This window comes from Dendrobium catenatum, unplaced genomic scaffold, assembly GCF_001605985.2.
Source record: "Dendrobium catenatum unplaced genomic scaffold, ASM160598v2 fragScaff_scaffold_716, whole genome shotgun sequence".
Taxonomy (NCBI): Eukaryota; Viridiplantae; Streptophyta; class Magnoliopsida; order Asparagales; family Orchidaceae; genus Dendrobium; species Dendrobium catenatum.
In genome coordinates, this window is record NW_021319178.1 from 3460304 (window position 1) to 3471198 (window position 10895).

The 10895-nt window shown below is 32.0% G+C and overlaps 1 long non-coding RNA gene across 1 annotated transcript; it reads left to right on the forward strand.

Annotated features, from left to right (window-relative positions):
• The first annotated feature begins 339 nt into the window (after nucleotides 1-339).
• Nucleotides 340-7559, forward strand: LOC114579938. Its single transcript, XR_003701182.1, has 2 exons — nucleotides 340-6583; nucleotides 6666-7559. It is a non-coding gene; the product is annotated as an uncharacterized LOC114579938 (long non-coding RNA).
• Nucleotides 7560-10895: the final 3336 nt, after the last annotated feature.

The window sequence follows — 10895 nt, forward strand, 5'->3', positions numbered from 1 at the left end:
TAAAAAGAATCTTGGATAAAAGGATATTCAGCTAAGTATTTTCGAAATAAAGTCCAAGGATTAATAATTTCATAATCTTTAAAATTGAGCTCAATGATCGACTCAACAGCTAGCTTAAGGATTGGTTCAAAGATATCAGAGGAGGGTTCATTTTGAATGTTAATTGGTTGAGAGATTGGCGCAATCGATGGTTTTGGAGGAATCTGTTCCTCCTGATTTCCATAGAAAAAGATTCGTAATGGAACCATTTGTGGCTGTGGAGGGTTAGTGCCTTGTCCACGAGTAGAATTATTATGGGTAGAACCTCGAGGCCATCCGCGCCCTCTAGGAGTCATTGACTCCTTCTAATGAGGGCTCCTCCACCCTTGATCTGTCATGTGGGAGGCCCTGCAAGTATTCACGAGTTAAAAAATTAGGTAGGCTATTGTTAGAACCTTTAATATATTCGATTTGAAAATCAAAGAGAGATAATTGTGCTTGCCAAGTAGCAAAGATTTGTTTGGAAGTTAGATTTTTAACATCCTTTTCTAAAATATATTTTGCAGAACGGCAATCAATGCGTAACAAAAATGATTTACTTAGCAAGTCATCTTGAAATTTAAGAATAGTTTTGACGATTGCTAACATTTCCATTTTAATTGTAGAATATTTACTTTGAGTAGGATTCCATAATCCAGAGGCAAAATAGACTAATTGCTCTTTGGTAGAGATTGGGTGGCGTTGTTTGAGTATACCACCGTACCCTAAATTTGAGGCGTCAGGTTCAATGATTTTAAAATTTTTGAGATTAGCTAGATTGATACATGGTAAATTTTTTACCCGTTGTTTAATAAGCTGGATTGCTTTCATACATTCGAGAGTCCAAGGTGGAGGATTTTTTCTAAGTCTTTTATAGAGTGGTGCAACATCAATAGCTAGATTTTTTTAAAATTTAGATACATAATTAAGGGCTCCTAAAAATCGTTGGAGCTTTTGTTTATCTAAAATTTGATCAGGAAATTTATCAGCAAATTCAATGCTTCTATTAATTGGAGTAATAGTATTATTACTAATGAAATGACCGAGAAATCTAACTTCGATTTGAAATAGTTTCATTTTGGGTTCAGAAATAACGAACCCATTTGTTTGAGCTAACCACTTAAAAGTTTTTAAGTGTTTAAAATGTTCTTTTATTATTTTAGAATAAATAAGAACATCTTCAATATAAACTATAATATATTGACTATATGGATTGAATATTTCATTCATAATTTTTTGAAATTCGGATGGGGCGTTCTTTAGACCGAATGGCATAACGTTCCATTCATATTGGCCGAATGGAACAATGAATGCTGTTTTGTAGCGATCATAATCAGCTATTTGGATTTGCCAAAAGCCCGATCTAAGATCAAATTTAGAGAAGATTTATGCTTTGATTAATCGATTTAATAAATCTTATTTATTCGGAATCGGATATCTTATCCATTTTAAAACCTTATTAAGCGATTTATAATTAATAACTAAATGAGGTTTTTCTCTTACTTTTTCTGCAGCATTCATAACATAAAATGTTGTACAGCTCCATGGTGAGCTAGAATTACGAATTAATTTTTTATTTAGTTATTCTGAAATTTCATTTTAACATAATTGATGATACGCTTTATTCATTTGGGAAGGCCTTGTCTTAGTAGGGATAGTATTTTCATCGAAGTTCTCGATATAGGGAAGAGTAACACAATGTGTTTTTCAATTCCAAAAACTAATAGGATTTTCCCCGCATATATGGGTTTTAAGTTCCTTTTCAAGTTGTGAAATTTTTTGTTGAATTAATGGCTGTTGTAATTTAACTGCTAATTCTTTAGATTTAATTTCTTCAGATAAGGAATTAATATGTAATTGTTTTCCTTTGAATTTATTTATTTCATTTAAAATAATTTCTGTTATAAATTGAAATTTAATAGGAGGATCACAACAATATGAGGTGATTCCCTCATTATCTATTTTTATAGGCATAATTTTATATAGGAACGGAGTTCCTAAAATAATATGTTGAGAAAGATTTTTAACTAATAAAAAAGGAGTATTGATGCAGTAGTCTTACTAACATACTGCTACTTGAGATAGTTTGTATTTGATTTGCATACTATTTCCACTTGCTGATGTTAACTACTGAGTGGTTTTTTTAAAGTATTTTGAAGGGATTAATCCTTCTTGAATGCAATTCTTATCTGCTCCACTATCTACAAGAGCAGTTAGATTGCTGAGAACCATTGATTTTTGTATTACTAAAGTGATGGTAATGAACCATTTATGAATTATGGCCTTTTGTAAGGAGTTAATGAGAGTGTTATTTTTTAATTTTGAGATGTAGATGGTTATGCTGGATCAGGTTGATTTAGAAGTTGTTCTAATTCGAGATTAGTTATCCTAGTGAATAATTTGTCTTGTTCAGATTTTATGAGATGAATTTTAGATTTTAATGTTTTTAATTCTAATTTTAATTCAGCTAGAGTAGTTAGAGTAGAAGATTCTTGTATTTTGAAGTGATCTAAGACTTCTCTCATAGAGTAATTAGGAAATTTTTGAATTTTTGATAAAGGCGTTTCTTCAGAATTTCCTAATAGTTTAATTATTTGATCTCTAGATTTAGGATCTTGTATTGTTCCTAATAGTTGAATAAGCTGATCTTTTTATTCATTATTTAGAATAAATAATCCTGATTTTTCTACTATAGCTTTATAATAATCATTACTATTGCAATTGTTGCAACATATAGATTTTTCTGAATCAGAATTATCAAGATCTATTTCAGTTTCAGAGTTGGATTCAGACTCAGATTGATCTGAATTAAGAAGTATCTTCATAAGAAGATCTTTAGTGTTACTGTCAAGATTTACCTCACTAATTTTTTTCTTCATAGGACATTTGTTTGAATAATGTCCTATTTTCCCACATTTAAAACATTTGATTGTTTTATCATAATATTTTTCTCTCGGGGTTTGATAATGTTTTTCATTAGTTTTCCTTTTAGGAAATTGCTTCGGATACTTCTTATGATGAGGCATCTTTGTCTCTTTATTATGAGGTCGTCGTTTGGCCAAATTTCGTTCTCTTCAGGTTAATGGGCCTGGGCATGCGAACTGTTCGTAGAAAGCCCCTAATTATTTTCGATCCGCTATTCTTTCTCGTTTTAGCTATTGTTGCATTCTAATGTCATTGCATAAAGTAATTCCAACTTTTATGCATTCACTAATGATACGTCGAACGTATATTGTTCAAAGATTAATTGCCCATTGGTTTTTCATAATTTATCTTTTACCTTAGTTGCAAAAGATACAGGTAGTCCTTCTAGGAATTTTTCTTTCCAATAATTTGAACTAGCGTCTGATAAGTTCATTACTCTAGTCATAAAGACATCCTTATACCATCTAAAATGGGATGATACCATCTAAAATGGGATAAAGAAGGACATATCAATTTTTGTAGTAGAGAATGCATTTGCTCTCCGTTATCAGTCATATATCCTAGAAAATGTTCTAAGATATTATGGATAAGCATATAGACAGCTTCATCATTTGTCTTTTCTGGATCTAAAGGACTTTTCTCACTCTGCAGATCATTTTTCTCTGATTTATTTAGATAATTATCCCACCAACCCTTTAAGATTCCGGTGAAACCATTGACTATGATTTGAACTACTTCCCAAGGTTTATTTCCTTTGCTTTGGGCAACTATCACACATATGAGCATGCGATGGATAGTTTTATGGATTTGATAGTCAGAGAGACAATCAAATTCCATTCATATAACTGTCGAGAATAATAGGATATTTGTTCATTAAGATCTTCTTCGTATAGAAGATCTGAAGGAGTAGGTCTATCATAATAATATTTTCCTAATGATTTTTTAGGAAATTTTAATTTATTTATAGTTAAAAGTTGAGAATTCAAATTAAAAAATTGAAATTGCTCTTCTAATAGCTCAATATCATAATTACCTGAAGAAGAGTTTTCGGTTTCTTCCTCAAGGTCATTAGAAGATAACTCTTGGTCTAAAATTGTATTTTTTTTAGATTTAATTTGTTTTATTACTTCCGAAATATTAAGATCTTCATCTAATTTAAGTTTGATGAGAGGTGGAAGTTTGATAGAAGGTTTAGTAATATACATGGAAGAACTTGCTGAAGATTTTTCAGCTTGATTTTGATCTACTTTTTCTTTTAATAGATATAATTTTCTCTCAATGTTTTCTAAGTGTTATGTAAGAGTTTGCAACGTACTATTGGTAAAATTAAGTTGTTTAATTATTAAGGCAAATTCTTTAATTGCCTGACGATCGGAAGATATGGATCTAAAAGGAGTCATTGCTATTTCTGGTTTAGAAGATAAATTTGGCTGTCCTTTGATCATTCTAATATTAGAGATTATTTTATTGGTAAACCAATACACAAATGGAACTGTTGCTTTTCCTTTGTTATTTAGGTTTTCTAAATCTAAAAAATATTAATCTGAGAAATTAATTCGTTCTTCTTCTAAGAACATTTTTCTATACCAAGTTCGTAATGATTCAAATTTTTGGTAACATATAGTGACGGATTACCATCTCTCTTATGGCTGTATTGGGCCCATACATCATTTTAAAATTACATTTCAGAGGGAGTTGGGGAGTCCATATTTGAATGTCCCCGTATTGGATGGAATATTCTATTTTGATTAAGAGTTAGTCCCGGGCTAGAGGCCAGTTCGGATTTATCAGATTTTGAGGTTCTGATCTCTTCCAAAGAAGAAGGAATTGATATCCTAGGGAGATGAATTAATCTTCTAGGATTAAATCTTACTTCAACATCTCCGTCTGAAGTTTGCACTATTTGGTCAATATCCTGGTTTATGATAGATTGAGGTGTAATAACCTAAGGTAATGTCCATTGTTCTAGAAATGTTACTTCGTTCCAATGGATTACCCTATTTGTAGCTATATTGGAAGCTAAGAGATTAGTTTCTATTAAGGTAGTTTGACTATTTGGTTGGACTACCTTTCTTACTCTAGAACTTAGAGTATTCATGACCATAAAATGAGTTCGATAGATTAAGGCTATTGTTTCTGATCCAGGGAGAAAATTATATCCATGGAGTTGTAAATGTAATTTTAGTGCTTCCAATAGATGCACATCCGTTAGTGATAAGCTAAGATTTGGGAATGTGTTAAAGTAAACCGGTCCATGGAGAGACTGGTTTCATTAACTCTTATGAGAGATTGTGCCCAATTTAGGCATCTTCCATCTCTTAAGCATGTAAGGATGGAAGCATTAAGTCCTCTTAAAGTTAGAGGATTAAATGTGATTTGAATTATTCCATTATGTAGATATTTGTAATCTTGCATATAAGATCTTAAATCATCATAAGATAACATGAAATTGTTTTCCTGTAGAATCAATTGTGAAAGATTGTTCAACCATCTTTATGGTAGTTTTACCTTTGAAATCAAAGGTTCCAATTTGATAGATTAATGTTTTATCTATCTTGGGGTAGTGACCACTTATTTAGATCATCTTCATTAAGAGGGTATTTTATTAATTCGGCATTTTTAATGTCTCTAAAAGAGGGTACTTTCCTCTTTTAGAGAACAAATGAAGATGAATAGGTAGAGGAAGACATTATGATTAAAGGTGTTGATAAGTTTGTCATATTTACTAAAAATGAAAAAGGCAATTAGATTGATCATCTGAAATAAAATACTGTAGTTACATAACAACTGCATAAATACATGGACTATCCCGGACTTACTACCCAGTCTCAACGGGTTTTACTGCCAAAGTCCAATACAAATATGAATAAGCATAGTAACTACATTATTTTAGATCAAGAGTGAAAACTCTAACAGAAGGACAGAATTCCTGCCTTAGTCATTTGTAGCAATGGTGAGAAACTTATCAACAATATAGAGTTAAGCCAACATGGCTCTGATACCAAATTGCGGATTAATTTTTAAAGCAAGCAAACTACTCAGAAATTAATTAACATAAAGACTAACATAATTAAACACTTACAAAAGAGTCTTCTGAAGACTCTTTTGTAAGTATTTAATTCTGTTAATCTTCTGTTATACTCAAACAATGCCACCCAATCTCTACCAAAGAGCAATTAGTCCGTTTCACCTCCGGATTATGGAATCCTACTCACGAATCCTACTCAAAGTAAATATTCTACACTTAAAAAAGAAATGTTAGCAATCGTCAAAACTATTCTTAAATTTCAAGATGACTTGCTAAATAAATCTTTTTTATAACACATTGATTGCAGTTACGCAAAATATATTTTAGAAAAGGATGTTAAAAATGTAGCTCCCAAACAAATCATTGCTACTTGGCAAGCACAATTATCTCTCTTTGATTTTCAAATAGAATATATTAAAGGTTCTACCAATAGCCTACCTGATTTTTTAACTCGTGAATACTTGCAAGGCCTCCCGCATGATAGATCAGGGTTGGAGGACCCCTCATCAGGAGTCAATGACTCCTAGAGGGCGCGGATGGCCTCGAGGTTCTACCCGAGGTCGTAATAATTCTACTCGTGGATGAGGCACTAACCCTCAACAGCCACAAATGGTGGTCAGCTATTTTTCTTTTTATGTTCTCAATCCTACTAAAAGTCATTCTTAGATGTTTGTTATTCATCATGATCTTTTAGAAAATCCAATTCCTGGTTGGTTTTTCAAGTGGTGGGAGCAGAAAGGTACTACCATTTCCATCCTTCTTCCCGAACTTAAACAGAAATATTCCGTGTGGGTAGACACCTCCCCTCATATGCAAAATCTCAACTCTGACCATATCACCAAAGGCATGACTGAATTCTTTTTCTTTATGCAAGGACAACTTCCATGGATTTGGACATGGAACATAGAAATCAATCAAGATAGTTTTATTAGTATTAAATGTCTGGTTCACAATTTTTCCATCAAATGGTGGTTAGCTATTTTGCTTGCAGATAAGGTCAAGCAAATTTACAAGGTTATTCAGAACAATCAATTGAAGGCCCGGAGCTTGCTTACAAATTAAGGTTTGTCTTCAATAGGCATATATACAACAACTAGCTGAAATCTTTTCAAAATTCAATAAAGCTTCCCAAAAATCAGAAGATGTACCAAAAAACTAGGACCAGATGAGCACCCAGTCTCGTGAAGGCAGACCCAGCACCAGCACTAGAAAGGGAAAAGCAATTCTTGAGGAGGATGATGATTTTACTATTTGATCAGTGGATATTGGACCCCACTATCCTCAACAATCGATGGGCACAGCAGCACCAGCACCTTACCAGACATCCACCAAACACAACACTAAACTAAAGTTTGTATGAAAAGTCTTCTCCACTAACCAATTAGTGAAAAATTAATGGAAATGTAGCCTCCACTCATCTAAATAATTGTCCTTTAAAATCTTTTTCTTTATTCGGATGTAAAATTATAGTTTGAAGTCCGCTAGTTTAAAAGCCTATAAATGTAAGCCTCTTCGGCAGAACTTGTTAGAACTTGTAAGCAAAGTTTAAGTTTGCAATAAATCTCTTCTGAAGACTCTTTTGTAAGTATTTTATTCTGTTAGTCTTTCTATTAATTAATTTCTGAGTAGTCTGCTTGCTTTAAATATTATTTCGCAATTTGGCATCAAAGCCATGTTGGCTTAACTCTATATTGTTGATAAGTTTCTCACCTTTGCTTCAAATGACTAAGGCAGGGATTTTGTCCTTCTATTAGAGTTTTCACTCTTGATCTAAAAAAATGTAGTTACTATGCTTATGCATATTTGTATTGGACTTTGGCAAAAAAACCCGTTGAGACTGGGTAGTAAGTCCGGGATTGTCCATGTATTTATGCGGTTGTTATGTAACTACAGTATTTATTTCAAATGATTAATCTAATTGCCTTTTTAATTTTTATTAAATATGACAAACTTATCAACACCTTTAATCATAATGTCTTCCTCTACCTCTTTATCTTCATCTATTCTCCAAAAGGGGAAAGTACCCTCTTTTAGAGACATTAAAAATGCCGAATTAATAGAATACCCTCTTAATGAAGAGGATCTAAATAAGTGGTCACTACCCAAGATAGATAAAACATTAATCTATCAAATTGGAACCTTTGATTTCAAAGGTAAAACTACCATAAAGATTGTTGAAAATTCTATCACTATTGATTCTACAGAGAAAACAATCTCCCTATTATCTTATGATGATTTAAGATCTTATATGCAAGATTACAAATATCTGCATATTGGCTTAATTCAAATTACATTTAAGCCTCTAACTTTAAGAGGACATAATGCTTCCATCCTTACATGCTTAATAGATGGAAGATGCCTAAATTAGGCACAATCACTCATGGGAGTTATGGAAACCAGTCTCTGCCATGGACCGGTTTACTTTAACACTTCCCAAATCTTAGCTTATTACTAACGGATGTGCATCTATTTGAAGCACTCAAATTACATTTATAACTCCATGGATATAATTTTCTCCCTGGATCAGAAATAATAGCCTTAATCTCTCGAATTCATTTTAAGGTAATGAATACTCTAAGTCCTAGAGTAAGAAACGTAGTCCAACCAAATAGTCGAACTACCTTAATAGAAACTAATCTCTTAGCTTCCAATATAGCTACAAATAGGGTAATCCGTTGGAACGAAGTAACATTTCCAGAACAAAGGACATTACCTCAGGTTATTACACCTCAACCTATCATAAACCAAGATATTGACCAAATAAGGAAAACTTCAGACGGAGATGTTGAAGTAAGATTTAATCCTAGAAGATCAATTCATCCCCCTAGGATATCAATTCCTTCTTCTTCGGAAGAGATCAGAACCTCAAAATGTGATGAATCCAAACTGGCCTCTAGCCCAGGACTAACTCTTAATCAAAATAGAATATTCCATCCAATACGGGTAATATGGATTTGATAGTCGGAGAGACCATCAAAATTCCATTCGTATAACTATCGAGGATCATAGGATATTTGTTCATTAAGATCTTCTTTGTATAGAAGATCTGAAGGAGTAGGTCTATCATAATAAAATTTTCCTAATGATTTTTTAGGAAATTTTAATTTTTTTATAGTTAAAGGTTGAGAATTCAAATTAGAAAATTGAAATTGCTCTTCTAATTGCTCAATATCATAATTACCTAAAGAAGAGTTTATTACTTTTGGTCTAAAATTGTAATTTTTTTAGATTTTATTTTTTTTATTACTTTTGAAATATTAAGATCTTCATCTAATTTCAGTTTGTTGGGAGGTGGAAGTTTGATAGTAGGTTTAGTAATAATCATAGAGGAACTCGCTGAAGATTTTTCAGCTTGATTTTGATCTATTTTTTCTTTTAATAGATCTAATTTTATCTTAATGTTTTATAAGTGTGATGTAAGAGTTTGCAACGTACTATTGGTAAAATTAAGGAGAATTCTTTAATTTCCTAAGGATTGGAAGATATGGATCTGAAAGGGGTCATTGTTATTTCTGGTTTAGAAGATAAATTTGGCTGTCCTTTCATCATTCTAATATTAGAGATTATTTTATTGGTAAACCAATATACAAATGGAACTGTTGCTTTTCCATTGTTATTTGGGTTTTCTAAATCTGAAAAATATTGATCTAAGAAATTATTTCGTTCTTCTTCTGAGAACATTTTTCTATACCAAGTTTAAAATGATTCGAATTTTGGTAACATATAGTGACGAATTACCGTCTCTCTTAAGGCTGTATTGAGCCCGTACATCATTTTAAAATTGCATTTCAGAGGGAGTTGGGGAGTCCATATTTGAATGTCCCCGTATTGGATGGAATATTCTATTTTGATTAAGAGTTAGTCCTGGGCTAGAGGCCAGTTCGGATTCATCAGATTTTGAGGTTCGGATATCTTCCGAAGAAGATGGAATTGATATCCTAGGGAGATGAATTGATATTCTAGGATTAAATCTTACTTCAACATCTTCGTCTAAAGTTTGCATTATTTGGTCAATATCCTGGTTAATGGTAGGTTGAGGTGTAATAACCTGAGGTAATATCCATTATTCTGGAAATGTTACTTTTCCCTAATTGGTTTTTCAAGTGGTGGAAGAAGAAAGGTGCTGCCATTTCCATCCTTCCTCTCAAACTTAAACAGAAATATTCTGAGTGGGTAGACACCTCCCCTCATCTGCCAAAACTCAACGCTGACCATATCGTCGAAGGCATGACTGAATTCTTTTTCTTTACGCAAGGACAGCTTCCATGGATTTTGGCATGGAACATAGAAGTAAATCAAGATAGTTTTATTAATATTAAATGTCTGGTTCGCAATTTTTCCATCAAATGGTGGTCAGCTATTTTGCTTGCAAAAAAGACCAAGCAAATTGACAAGGTTATTCAGAACAATAAATTGAAGGCCCGGCGCTTGCCTACTAAAGAAGACTTTTTGTTAAAAAGTTTGCATCAAAATCTACAAAGAAAGTTCCCCCATGAAACTCAGGAACAAATTAAGGTTCATCTTCAACAGGCGTATGAACAAAGAAAGATTGCATCGAAGACTTTTCTCTTTTATAGTATATTATAGTATAGTATAGTATATTACTACTGTACTACTATACTATACGATCCAATACTATACTATATTATATTACACAATAGTATATAATATTACAACTACATTATAGCATACTATACTATAACTATATTTTACTTTCTTATACTATACTATAACTAAACTATACTATATCATACTATATTATATTTCTATGATAATATACTAAATTATATTATACTTATACTACACTACACTATACTATATCATACTATATTATATTTCTATGTTAATATACTAAATTATATTATACTTATACTACACTACACTATACTATATCATACTATATTATATTTCTATGATATCGCGG